Raw genomic sequence first — 16,112 nt, 5'->3', positions numbered from 1 at the left:
TATTTTAATATTGAATATTTAATATTGAATGTTGAATATTTGAATGTTGAAAATTAGGTAAAATTAGGTGTTGAATATTGAAATTTGTGTGTGATGATGAAGGTAATGATGTATTTTATTTTTGGATTATTTGTAAAAAATTTCTATAAATAGATCTCTCATTTGTAAAGAAAATTACAATTGAGTTGAGAGAAAAATATTATAAAGTGTGTAGTGTGATAATTTTGAGAGTTTGAGATTTTTACTTTTTTCGCAACACGTTATCAGCACGAAGCTCTAAAAGTCCTCCATATTTTTCCAAGCTCCAAAATAGAAGAAAAAAGTAACAAAAGTAATAATATTTATTTTATTATTTATTTATTTATTGTGTATATACTAAATATATAATGTTATAATAAATTTTCAAAAACTTGTTATAAATTCCGGGAGGATGTTAAGACGACATCCCACACTCCCGGTAAGGGATACGACAAGTATAAAAGCCTATAAAATTTTTAAACAAAATATCTTATGACACCTCATTATAAAAATGTGATATGATATACATAATTATTTAAACATGACTAATATTATATACACCATATTATTACCATAAAATTATACAAATACATACATTTATTTTCTTGTACACCAACGGTCATAAACGGTAATAAAACGACTAGTTTTTGCCCTATAAATATGATCTCACAAACACATTCAATCACTCCAACTTTCTCTTCTTCTCTAAAATTATTTTTCATCAAATTTTTGGAGAAAAAAGAAGATGGCTTTCACAAAGTTATTTTTAATTATTTTGATTATAATACTCACGAATCTTGTACTTATCGGAGAATATCCTCCTCATGTGTTTTCTTTATTTTTACGAATGCTTGTATTTGTTGTTTATCCATTACTTTGTATTGTAATATTCATTAACTAATAAAATGCATCATAATTTTTTTTAGTACCACCATGTCAAACTTGACAAAGCTCGAATTTGTTGCACTAGACATTACGGAGAAAAATTATATGCCATGGAATCTCGATGTAGAAATGCATCTTGAGTCATTAGGTCTAAGCGAGACTATTAAAGAAAATGGTATATCTTCATCACAAGAAAAAGCAAAAGCTATAATATTTTTGCGCCGACATCTTGATGAAGGTTTGAAATGTGAATATATCATCGAAAAAGATCTCATGGCTCTGTGGAAAGGATTAAAAGAAAGATTTGAACATATAAGAGAAGTTATACTTCCGACCGCCCGTGATGAATGGAATATGTTGAGATTCCAAGATTTTAAGAAAGTAAGTGATTATAATTCGGCGATTTATCGAATAATCTCGCAATTAAAATTTTGTGGACATGAGGTTAAAGAATCATAAATGCTTGAAAAAACATTTTCCACGTTTCACGCATCAAATATAACTCTACAGCAACAATATAGAGTGCGTGGATTTGCGAGATATTCTGAACTAATCGCATGTCTCCTTGTGACGGAAAAGAATAATGAGCTTTTAATGAGAAATAATCAGGCACGACCCACTGGTTCAACGGCATTTACTGAAGTAAATGTCATAAGCAAAAATGGAGAAATAATTGAAAATCAAAATCAAAGTTATAGACAAGATTTTGGTCGATGACAAAATCGAGGTCGTGGTCGTGGACGTGGGCGTGGACGTGGAAGTGGAAGTGGTCGTGGTCGTGGACGCGGCCGTGGTTTTGAAAATAATCGAAATAGTTATTTCTATAACTTATCTCAAAAGAGCGTCCCAAACCATCCACCGAAACGACATCATGAGAATATGAGTGTTAATGAGAATCACTCAAAAAGATTTGAAAGTTCTTGTTTTAGATGTGGTACTCCAGGACATTGGCCCCATATTTGTCGAGCCCCTGAGCACCTTTGCAAACTTTATAAAGAATCAATAAAGGAGAAAGAAAAGGAGACCAACTTCACTGAACACAGTGAACCTTTGAGTGATTCAACTCATTTTGATGCTGGAGATTTTCTGATTGATTTATCAGACACAGATCAATTTGCTGGTGGAATAAATATGTAAAATATTTTATTTTTCCATGTACTCGTATGATAATGTTTTATAGTATGTTATATTTTTAACTACGTATTGTATTGTATTTTATTTTTATAAATGTATTGTTAGTAATTTTATTTCATTGCATATTTTTTTGAAGTTCAAATATGGAAAATGATATGAACCAAGTTGAAGTTTGCATACCTGATAGTGGTACAACGCACACTATCCTCCGAGATAAAAGATATTTCTTGGAACTTATAAAACCAACAAAAATAATGGTGAATACAATATCAGGTCCTGTAGACTTGATTAAAGGATGTGGTAAAGCACAATTTTTGTTACCTAATGGTACAAAATTTTCGATCAATGATGCTTTGTATTCACCACAATCGAAAAAAAATTTTTTGTTGAGTTTTAATGATATATATTCCCATGGGTATGATACTTAAACAATAAATGAAGGGAATGAGAAATATATGTGTCTTATCACATATAAATCAGGAAAGAAATATGTGATTGAAAAACTATCAATGCTCCATACTGGATTGCATTATACACATATAAGTCCCATTGGATCAAACATGGTAGTTGATAATTCTTCAATATTAACTAATTGGCATGATCGATTATGACATCTTGGTTCAATAATGATGCGAAGAATTATAGAAAAAAAGGCCCTAAAACCCTATCCTACACATATTAAACCACACGCCTCACCCCTCAAAGAGCTAGGACTCTTCCTAGCAGCAAACCACACGCACACACCCACGCTTTGGAGAGGAAATTTACGCAAGTTTAATTTGGAGAAAAAGCATTAAGGTCCTCCCTACGTCGACGTTCTTTGCATCTCAACTCGTTTTTCGTGCGTAATAAACGCAAAAGCACACCTTAATCTCTTTTTTCTGATCTATCACACCATAATATATTTTTGATGCATGTTTTCATGAAAAAAATATGAACCCTGGTATTATTTTCATTTTTATACCATAATATGCCAAGAACTCAAATTTTTATGATTTAAAACTCTTGATATTTATGCATGAAGGGGCTGCCATGGTAGGGCTATGGGAAGGGATTTTTTTCAACATGTTTAAGGACCCTTAGGTGCATGTTTAAAGGCTGGACAAAGAGGGTGACAAAGATGGACGAAAACTAGGGCTAAGAAAGACTAGGGTTTCGAATTTTTGTGGGGTTTGCTTCCTAGGTTCAGACGGCTGCTAGCTACTGTTAGGGCTTGTCCAGGGGTCTCAAGAGGGCTGATCCATGATCCTAGGCAGGCTGCACGAGGGCTGGTTCAAGGGCTAGGGGCTGGGAGCGAAGGGCTCGATGCGTATGGCTTGTGGACGAAGGGTTGAGTGGCTGCGGCTTCTAGGCTGGGTAGGCTCGGTCCTGTAGGGTCCATAGGGGTCCAGTAGGGTCCTAGGGTGGCTGCACGGTGGCTGGTGCGAAGGCTAGGGGCCGGTACGCAAGCTGGACGTCGCACATTGCTCCTACAGCACGACTTGAAGGACTGGGCATGGTTGGGGTGCTAGGCCTTGTCCAGTATGTTGTCAAGGGCTTGAGTAGTGTCCTAGGGTCGATGGTTAGGGGCTGGACAGGATGGTTAGAGCTTAGGCTTGAAGAAACTCATGGTATGTAGACGGGTTTTCGAAAAGAAAGGAACAAAAGTTCAGTAGGTGTCCTAGGCTGGTCCAAGGGTTTGATGGGCTTGAACTGGGTTGTATATGGTATGGTTAGGTGTTAATAAGCTTTTATTAAAATTTGGTAAGGTTTGGTTAAGTTTCGAGTCCGTACGAGTCAAAATCGGGCTGTACGTCGAAGTATAAAACGAATTGAAAAATAAGTCGAGAAGCTTATGTTTACATCTAAGAAATATTTAGAGGCATATTTTAAGGTGCTATGTTAAGTTTGAAATGATTTGGGTCGTCATTTTAAGGTCTAAGGATAAATTGGGAAATGTAGGATTTCAAGGGTAAAACGGTCATTTTACACCTGAAAAATGTTAAACGTCCTGGCAGTACCCTGAATGCTATAATAAGCGTTGAAATTTTTATTTTAGATGTTTATGGAGTTTTATGATGAAACGTTAATGCTAAAAGATATGTTGCATGCTTGGTTTAAAAAAAATGAATTATGTGTACATGAATTTGTATAAGTGATGGAAATATGAAAAGTTGAAGGAGGTGAATTTATTGTGAATAATACGATGTACGATGATACGTAAGGCTAAGGCTCAGTTGACGGGTGAGAGTGTCGTTGATATCCCCGTCGTTCGGTACCGTGGTAATACGTAAATAGATCCACCGACCTACAGCTAGTACGAAAGTCACAATTGAGGATCTGAATTCAATAAAAAGGAAAACATATACGTATATGATGAAAGAAAATATGATATGTTGAAAGGAAAACGTTAAAGTTTATGTTCATGAAAAACTACTTTATTATAAATATTTTCACTGTTGCTTGTGAATGTATATGTATTACTTACTATCATAGTTAAAGTTTGCTGAGTCAATAGATTCACAAGGTGTGATCAATACATGTGATCTTGATATTGATGGAAGTCTTGATGGTTGAACCACAGAACCAGCTTGACTGAAGGTGCACACAACCCGAGGACCGTCGCTAGTTTTCCGCAAATAAATTATGTTTAAGATTTAAGCTACTTTAAAGATTTTACGACTTATGATGCTTTTGAGAGGTTTTTGAGAGGATGTTAGAGCTAAGTTTATTTTTGAAATAATGTTAGTTTAAGTTGGTTGACGTTTTACAACTTTATTATTTGAATTTTGAAATACTAGTTGGTTGGTTTATTTTTAAATAGTGCAAAGTATTCATATTTTAAATGCTTTATCGTTTCGATCGAATGAATTAGAAAAGAAAAACGAGTAGTGGACGTTTCAATTTTATTTTTCTCATCTCAATAAATCAGTATAATTTACTGAAATTAAAATCACATTCCAAAATAATTAAAACAAATTTATCTTGTTAAACATAATTTAATAATAATGTGATATTAATAAAACTAATAAATCATAATTTTATTAATAATAAGATTAGTTAAAAATAATTATTTATATTATAAAAATAGATATTAGATTTCATGAACTATGCAACATTTTTATTTTTTTGAAAAAAATAACATTAATAAGTTGTTCTAATATACAAATCTTATTTTCATTTTTCTCATCTCAATAAATTAGTATAATTCACTGAAATTAGAATCACAATCCAAAATAATTAAAACAAATTTATCATGTTACACGTTGTGTTTTTAAATAATAATAATGCGATATTAGTACGACTAATAAAAATATTTTATAATATTAAATAATAATAAATTAATAATATAATATTAATTATAAAATAATAAAGAATAAAATATTTATAATAAAAGTTTAACTAATTCAATAAAATTTATAATTTTATTAAAGTTTTATTATTAATATAAATTAACAAAGAATAATTAATTTGAATATAAAACAAATGCAAAAACGAATATATGGTATATTAAAGAACACTTGTCAATTCTAAAAGTTAATGAGTTTTTTTTTATATAAAATTAATATAAATTATAGATAATATGAAAATTGAGCAAAAACAAGTTTTCAATTTTGTTTAATTTTCATTGGTCAGATGAAAAACGAAGATGGAAATGACATAAATTGCCAAAATTGAACATTATTATTAGGGAGGTAAAAGAACCAAACTGTTTGTGAGCTATTCGAAGCTCGATTCGATAAAAGCTCGTTTGAGCTCGTTTAATGAGGCTCGTAAAGATAAACAAACCAAACTCAAGCTTTACAGTACTCGGCTCGTTAGCTCGTGAACACGTTCGTTGGTAAGTTCATGAGTAATCTTTTAGATGAAAAAGTAATAGTTTTGATATTTGATTATTGATTTTGCATATTATTTATGAAATATATAGAAAAATCTATTAAATTTATTTATTATAATAAATTTACAAATTTTAATAAGAATAATATATTTTTCTTTAAATATATAATTCATTTTTTAATTAATTTAATGAAAATTTAAATGTATAATCCATATTTATTAAGCTTGTTTAGGCTCGATAAAGGCTTGAATAAGCTCGTGAGCTATGCATATATTCGTTAAATAAAGCTCGAGCTCGGCTCGATTATAAACGAACCAAGCTCAAGTTCGGCTCGGCTCGATTCGATTCGATTACATCCCTAATTATTATAAATTATTAATTTAAATAATTCCTTGGCATCATGCATGCATCAGCCAACAAATATGTCAATGTTTAGTTTTAAATTGGAAGGGTACGCCTAACGACAAATACATCAATAATGGTTTTTTGTTGTCACGTCACGTTTAGCTTGTTTGAGAATTGAGAGGACGAGCGTAAAAAAATATTTGGTTGTACTCGAGTTTGTTGAATTTGAGTCCAATTGAACAATGTTCAAATTTTTTTCACTCAAATTTAAATTCAAATTATTTTCTTCAATAGTTCACATATCCTTAGTGGATCTTAATATTTTATTAATATAATTATATATTAAATATTAAATTTTGAGTATTTCGAACACTTATTTTCGAACAATAATTCAAATAGTTTGTGAACATGTTCGAATCTTTCGAGTCGAATTCAAATTTTAATTCGAAAAAAAAAATTTGAACTTCAAATCGTGCTCAAACTAGAATAGAACTAATTCGAGCCGAATTTGAGCATTTAATTTTTTTATCATATTCGACTCAATTCGATTCATTTTCACCCCTAATTTTAAGAGTATAAAAATAGAGACAGAAGAAAAGATTTGAAATGAAAAATTTTAAGTTATTTTTGTGAGTTTCTTTAAGAGAAATAAAATAAAGAAATTTGTCGGAAAAAGATTCTACTCCATATATCAAGCACAAAAACTCGTATGAGATCATTTAACAAGGCAATTTTATGAGACGAGTCCAAGAGTAAGCCTCATGTGACACTATCTTACATATTTATATATGTTAGATGGATCGACCCGATCCATACATACAATGAAAAGTAATATTTTTTTATGAAAGTTCTAAAAAATATGAAGCACGTCAAAACGAGATTAATACGAGTTTAAACATGATAAAAGCGTTTTTAATTGTAATATAATTTTAATTATCTCAAATAAATTAACCGAGTAAATAATGCATAAATATAATATATTTATGAGAAAATGTTTTTTTGTTCTTCTATGTTTCTTCCTAGCAATTTTTGTCATCTATATTATAAAATTTCAGTTTTAGTCCCGTGTCTTTCGATTTTTAACAATTTTATTATTTTTATTGAGATTGATGACATTGAACTATAGACATCAGTCCATATCAACTTTGAATTGGTGCAACATCAGCGCTACGTCGAAAAAAATATCAAAATTATAAAAAAACAAAGATAAGAGACTAAACTTAAATTTGACAATATAAATAATCAACATCACAAAAAATAAAGCATACGTAACTAAAAAAACAATTTCCCATAAATTTAAGTGTACATTAATCTTTTTCTTCAGATTTTCATTAAATCTATTTTATCATTCATTTCATCTATCGTGTCATCAAATACAAACTCAATATAATTAAATTACTTTAAAACGTGATTATCCCTTAAAGTGTCAATATATACAACATAGTAATCATCGTTACACTTAATTATCCAAGATTGTGCATTCCTAACATTATTTGCTAGTGAAATTTCTATTTCATGTTTCTCTTCTTCGGTTTCACCAATATTGCTTTAAAAAAGGTCACATTTTTTCTTCTTTTAAGCACATATGTAAATCTATGGCATCACTTACAAATAAAAATCACTAATTTGTTTTCCCTCTACTTCTTATTCATCGATTTCACTCTTTTTGAAAAAAGTCTCACTTAAGCTTAGTTAATGACGATTAATATAACCAACTTATGTCCGACCGGTTTTTTTTTTTTTAATTGTTTTTGGCCAAAGCGAAACATTTTAGAGAAACTTTAAGCTTGAGCGAGATTTAGTAAGACTTAATCAAACTTTTTAGAACACTGCGACTTAGAAAGTAATACTTTTTTTTTGTTCGATCGAATTGGAGACTCTTATCACAAAATTGATCTGTGAGACAATCTCATAAAAGTTTTATGTTATAATAATAAAACTTCTTCTTCCTTCCAATTTTCTCTACTTCCCTCCATAGAGAATTGTTGAGAAAATCAATCATATGAACAAATTTTTTATTTATATTATATTAATTAGTACTTTAATGGAATATAAAAATTATTGAAAATATCTAGTGCATTTAATGAGTAATGTATATTAGTAAAAAAATTGAAGAAATATTTCTAAATTTATATAATTTATTATATATTTTGGACAAGTGAGAAAAAATGCAACTATATATTTGAGATGAAAAAGTAGTACAAATAGAGCACATGTTATATTTTTATATTTAAAATATTAAGATTTCACCTAGTGATAAGAGTGAGATCCCAAGACTAATGACGTCTTGGTTCAAATCTCATTTATGTGGATAGTATAAGTAGTTTGGATCGAAAATCCCCACGTTATGTCAAGAAAAAAAATTATATTTAAAAATGATATGATCTTCCGGTTGATCCTCTAACTAGAAATATTCAGTATGATTGATTTTAGATTGAAATAGTTATAGTTAAAGAATTTTAAATATATGAATCAAATTTTTGTATTTGTCTTGATGGTTTGAATTTTTTGAATTTCATTTTTTTTATCTATCATCTTCACAATCTAGGTTTAATTATATTTTTATATCTATCATCTTTTAGGAAATAATATATCTTATTGTTGGTGATATCTCATATTTCTATATATTAGTTTTATCTTTCTTTATTATTATGTTGTCTCTACCACCATATAACAATTTCACCCATTAAGATCTAGCATCCCTCTATATGGTTCACACGGCTAACGAAATCATATAGCAGCGTCAGTAGCTTGACGCAACCTAATATCTTCTCAGAAAGTCACACATCTCAATATTATTCTTTCTTTATTCTCGCTTAACGTCCCAACAAAGTTAAATTACTATGAAAAATGGTATTATGAATTTATTAAAATACATAAATCGTACAAGAAAAAATTGGACGAATTACAAAAAAAAAAAAAATAGTTGTTTTGATGTGTCTTGATAACATCATAAATTTTTTTAATCAAATGTTTGATTGCATTGACTATATATCAGTTGGATTGATAATTTATTACCATTTTAATCATTTCTTCAATACAATGATTGATAATTTATGATTTTTCAATATAATTCCAAGTCAAAGAATAAGAACATAATTCATTACATAATCACAAATTTATTCAATCAAATTTAAAATATTATTATTTATCAATTATTCACATCGTATACAAACACTGTAATAATCATAAAATCAATCACAGTGAACACTTCCTCATCATGCGTAATCAGAAAATCAATCAAAGTGAACACTATCTTATTATGCGTAACTTATAATGTATATACATTCCAATATTATTGTGTTGAGTTAACCATAATACTGGGATGAGCGATCTATTGAAAATTTCTCATGTGTTAAGCTGTGATGTTGCGTCGTTTGATCTGATTGGCTAGGTGGACCGTAAAAGAGTAACGTTAGATTTTACAGGGTAATATTGTCTCTGCTAAGAACATGACCAACGGTAGAAAAATGGTAAGACTGATCTCTAAATGATATGGGATAACATCAGCAGATAGACATGAACTTCCCCATAACACCTTCTTGGAAGTTCTCGTTCGTCAAACTGCTGATGTTACACCACTTGTTCTGGTTGGCTAGACGAACCTAAAAGAGTGACGCTATATCTTAACGGGTAATTATGTCTCTGCTGGGGACAAAGTCGACAGTGGAGAAAGTGTAAGACTGATATTTAAAGGATATGAGACAACATTAACAGATAGACACGTACCTCCCATACTAATGGATCTAATAGCTCGACCCAAGCATCTAAGTAGCTGCACTTTATGCTGTGAAAATAAAATTATATTTTTACTAACAATTATAGTTTAGTTTAATGGTAAGAATAAGTAATATTTCATACTGTCTTGAAAAGTCAAAGATATACGCATCAAACATATAAAAAAACATTAATGATGCAGAGAAATTTGATATTTTAAGATTCAAAGGAGTTTCATCCTTATCATGCCCCAAACAGGAAATATGATGTGATCATTTTTAAAAAATATATTAAATAGGTTTCGAAAACATTAAGCCGAAAAAATAATCTAAAAATATTCTAAGACAAATCTATTGCATCAAATCAAAAATCGAAAGCATTTGTTATAATTTACATCCAGAATACAATCTAAAAATAAGTTTTATTACACTTTACCTTTAGCATAATATCCAAATACTCAATTTAATGATTGTATGTAAAAAGTCATTGCTGAAAATTACATCCAGAATACAATCTAAAACCAGTATCATTAAAATTAAAAAGTCTTTGCCGAAAATTACCAATCCGAACGGAATTCATGCATGTCTTGGCTCAAAATATCTTTGTCTCTATATAAAAAAAATACCTTTTTTTTTTTTTAAAAAAAGTAGGTCCATTTAAATACACCCTATGGTTGTTTGGGAAAATTAGGTGCATGGAAAAGATTAAAGAAATAACAACAATGCATATTAAAATTGTATTGGAATGGACTCTGGAGTTACGTCATCGAATGATTCCCTGAAATTCTTCTAAACTTCGAAAATAACTAATTTTTGATATATTGATAAAATATTTTTATCATTTAAAAAAATACCTTTAAATATTCAACTAATTTAATATTTTACATTTATCTTTTCATGTTATTTTATCTCCAACCATTTTAATTTTAAATAGAAATTTTATTTAGATTTTTTTATATGAAAAACTACTCCCATCTGTATTTTTTTCTCCGGAGACAAGCTAGATAAACTATAAATTAGATCTCTGTTTATGCATCATAACATTTAGTACGTTCAAATAAGAGGTTTTAAGTCGTGAAATAAACAACAGTGTTAGCATAGAAATAAATTTATGGGGTCAATAAATTTATCTCAACAAATATTTTGATTAGGTTAGAAATATTGAAATTTTATTTTTGTCAGTTGGATTTTCAGTAACTCAATTAGTATGAACAATGTGAAACTAGATTGGATGAGATTGTTCAAATAAATGACTTATCAAGAAAATCAGTTGGATTTTACTAAATAGTATTTACGGTAGGTAAACTGAGAAGTAAATAAGCATGAAGTTGTTTCTGGATGTTCGGAGATTTTAATACTTCTACGTCATCCATTTTTCCTCACGGAAGGATTGTTCAAAAAGACTTTGGTAATTACAAACAATTTGAAATCATTCACTTCAGTAGGACTTAATACTTCTTAACTGAAACTTTTAGTAAACTTCAACCTAAAATGATATGAGCAGCAAAAATTATCACTCTCAATTACACAGATTTCACAAAGAAATTTTAAGCACAAATTTGATCCTTACAATGATCAGATAATAAGTTATCTACGTGTGATGGTTTTTCAATTTAGCTAGATCACAGACATTTTTTTTCTCAGAAAGATCGGTTTACTTTCAAATGTTCAGAGATCGATTATGTAACTGTGTAACCTTCGAAACTTCTTGAACTGATATATTTATAGCTTAATCTGCAACAAAAATATTTTCAAAATAATATACCAAATTTCTAAATACATATGTCGTTGTTGTCATGTCATCGTCCTTTCTGACATGTACTGGCAGTGCGCAGGAACCTGACATTCTGTTAAGATTCAGTAGCTGTTGGTACGAAAAAATTATCCGTTATTTCAGCTGGGCTCTGATATTTTATCACTGATTATACTTATTCTTCATGAAATGTTTGGATTTAGTCTTACTGATCGACTTAGATAGACTGTCGGTTGGACTTCATCGGTATCCTTCAATCGGTTTGGCTATCAGTGTTTTTCTTATATTTTATTAGTCTAGATCTGTAATCGGTTAGACACCTTAGAAAATTTCTTCTCATGAATATTATGTTTTCCTTTTAGATTATATACTTTATTAAATCACCAAAACTTAAAATTATTCAACAAAGAGATATCCAATCAATGTTAATGACTAATTGGTAATTAGCATTAAATGTTGTGTGCATTAAGATCTAAAATATATGGTATCATGCATGCATCTAACTATTGATTAAATTAATAAAAAAATTATATATGCAGCTGAAATGTTTTAATCAATCTTCAAACTTCTGTAGGCATTATTATTTGGATAGATATAAAATTCAGTTTTTTTTTTTTTGGTGATACTTAAAACAAAAGAATAAAAAATTTTGAGGTATCTTTTCCCAATAATTGAACTATATTTAATGTGTTCATACTTTACGTTCCTACCATAATTAATTATTACATTATCGTCAAATATATTTTTTTTAAAGTGACGAATGCAACTCGATCTTACATACATATCATATCCATATATATGTTCTTCGAAATATATTTACATATGATTTTTTTTGGAACAATATTTTTTTCATAAAACCGTTGAGAAAAATCAAAATGCCATATTTGGAAAGGGCGAGAATGCATAGAAATGGTAATTAAAAAAGAAGCATCCAAAATCAAAATTATTCAGAGTTTATGCATTATGGAGTACGAAGATGAGCCTCTATAGTATTTTATTTAATTTTTCAGGGTTTATGGAAACACAAAAAATCAACACAAAAATATAAAATTTATTTACTGAAGAACAATTGATTTTTTATTTTTTTTAAAAAATATTCTTAAAAATTGAAGGTTTAGTTTACTCAAAACAAACTTTTGCAAAAAGCTAACATGCATTTGAACTTATTTGGGAGTAGCCATGTATTGACTATGACACTGTCCGAGTTACTTCATGTTTTTATATAATATTAAATTTTGATTAAAAATAAAATATGACAACTGTAAAAGAGTTATAACATAACTATAATTCTAATTCTATAATAAAACATTAGATCAAATAAATGTAAGCAGAATTGGTCTTATAACTTGTCTTAATTGTGATTAAAATAATCTAAATATAGTTAAATTTTAATTAGTTTTAATTTGATAACTATGTTTTTTATTGTTTGTGATTTTATTCTTTTTCGCTATAATGCTGATGTTATTGTTAGAAGAATGTCCAAAAAATCAATTTGTGGTTTAGGCATTATTGAGTCTTATGTAAAAGATTTTTATTTTAATAATATTTTGTGATTTTATCCAATTGTGATATCTAATTTAATTATGAAAGCTGGATAAATAAAGTCTTTGAATATATTATAAGTAGCACGAGTTCCATCAATTTAGTGGATCATGAAATTCATTAGGAAGTGTATTACATATTCTAATTTTTTTGCTAGTCGATTCAATCACCTAAAACAAGGATAAAAGTCGCTCGAGCTTGATATTAGTATCTATGATATAAACGTCACATTTCATTGGTAAGAGCATGTAAATGTCAATTCATACAGATGAATGCTCATTTGATGAGGCACTTAACAACTCTCTCTCAGACTTTTCAAGTGATTATCACTTATCGAGTGAATAAGTAATTGGTTATGGTTGTACATCATTATTTATTAAACTCGAGACAACATGGAGACTCTACTTACTAGCACTGCACTTTAACTCGTTTACTGACTCTATGAGGGTCATAAGGTGACGAGATTGGGTGTAACTCCTAAATACTTAAGAGCCAATGTTTTATAATCGGGGATTCACCGCTTATATACGAGTATATATATATCCTATGTGATCTGATTATTTAATTATACAATGAATCTCTTGCCAGAGTAATACATTATGGAAATGTGTTTCTTTAGTTGCACATATCATGTCAATGTTATTGTTAAAATACATTACATCGTTATCAAATTCATTTGCAACTCTCGATATAACAATGATTCCATATTCGATCGGGATATATGAGTGAAGAGAACATATTGTACGTTAATCATAGTTTAATGATTCTTGCAGGCACTATCGTTGATACCTAGAGGATCATGGGACGATGCTACTAGACGCTCTTATCATGATCCGATGTGTGCAATCAGACTTAAGTTATGATATTATTGATCAAGGAGTTGATGAAAAGAATGAGGCTAATTAGGGTAAGCCCGAATAAAAACAAATGTTGTTATAAATCACATGAAGTTGTGAACTCAGAGCTAGTTGTATCTTTGAACCATTGAGGGTCACACAAGTATTGGATTTTGTGCTCCCGTTGACATAGTCAAATTCAAAGATTTGAATTTGGCGAATTTAGTTTGATGTGGATCAAACATATTGCTTATAAAAGAGTTTATAAATATATTTCATTATTGAAAGTTGTGGAAGTTAGCATGATTGCAAATTAATTGAGGAGAATGCAGTGTCTAATCTAGTCAAGGAAGTTCTAAAATAGGCGGCTGACAAAAATAAATCAGTGAAAAATTTTATCATTCGAAATTTTCATTTTTAATTATATGAATGAGATTTATACCCTCGTCATATCGGCCCTGTCCGATCTTCAATCGGTGTTATAATGAGTTCACGATTATTAATAAGTTAATTTAGAATATACTATTAAATAACAACTGAGTAATAGTGATTCCTATATAAAATTTTCATGAAATATTATAAAGGAATCTAGAGTTAATTAATTAAATTGAATAAATAATTTAATAATGATTATTTAATTATAGTACTAAATCATGAATTATCATGATTTGTTAATTATTTAATTATAAACAGTGTTTTCAAAAATAAAAAATGAAAATAAAATTTTAAATATAGAAAATTTAGAATCACAATTCAAGAAGAATCATGGTAATATTGAGATATTGTGTTTAATAAAAAACGTGTTATCAAAAGTTGACAACACACAATCAACACTACTTAAGAAAATGTACATTTACATATAGATTCTGTAAACTCTACCTCCCTTGTAACTCACAAAATTGGTCAGTCACCCCACGATCAAGACCACCACAACACCACCATTGTCCATCGACGCCGCACCGCTGTCGGAATCGAAGATCAATGTTGATTCCAGCTTATCGTTCGTAGAAATTTACAAAAAAGATCAATATATTCCTTTAATATATGACTGATTTAATTGGTATTCAACATGTTTAAACGCAAAGGTAAATTAAATATAAACACTCTATGGATGGTTTAAATCATACGACGCTCAAGAATATTTTGAACGTCAAAACAAAAAATTTAACTTCTGTTGCATCTTAGATACGTGAAAACAATACCTCAGTAGTTATATCATATGCTACTTGATATAACAATAAGTATTGTTGTTGCCAAATCAATACATCAGAGANAAAAAAAAAAAAAAAAAAAAAAAAAAAAAAAAAAAAAAAAAAAAAAAGCAAATGCATTTGATTAACATTCAAATTTGATTACTTAGAGGATAAAAATCAAAATCAGGTTAATTCACATGACCGTGCAACACAATAAAGAGAGAACATTTTTTTGTGGTCTGGCTTATGGTTTCAGATTTGTTCCGGCTTTGTATGAATTTGCAATCTAACCCAAGTGAATATTCTCTTGAGATTTTTCAAACAATAGATCGAACAAAATCTGGCGATTTGGAATTTTTCAACTTTGAAATTACAGTTTTTGATTGATTCGTGATTTTAAATGTATAAAATATACCTATGCAAGCTCTTTTACATTGATCTTGAATTTGAGATAAAATATGGGAAATAAAAATAATTTTTGTGATCAATCCAGAAAACTGAGAACATATCATTCTATACATACATAGAAACAAACAAAATTTAAGGATGTGTTTGGATAGTCGGATTTAGTGAATTTGGATTTTAAATCCTTAAATACCCTCATTTGAATGGTTTTTAAATTCATAGGTTAAAAATCTTTTACGCTCATGCATGCTTAGTGGTTATTTAATCCATATTAACGAATTTCGATTTTTTTTTTCAGAGTCATTTTAAATCCAGCTTCTTTTTTTTTTATTACTCGAACAAAAACTTGAATCAAAATGAAACCTAATATAAATTCTATTGACGCATCCTATATTTATTTTAACTGCAAATGTGAAGTGGTTTTTTTTTTTTTAATTGAAAATAGTGTGTTTTAATCCACTTTGGACT

Source organism: Primulina huaijiensis, chromosome 6 (assembly GCF_012295235.1).
Source record: "Primulina huaijiensis isolate GDHJ02 chromosome 6, ASM1229523v2, whole genome shotgun sequence".
NCBI lineage: Eukaryota > Viridiplantae > Streptophyta > Magnoliopsida > Lamiales > Gesneriaceae > Primulina > Primulina huaijiensis.
Note: the sequence above shows the minus strand (reverse complement) of the source record.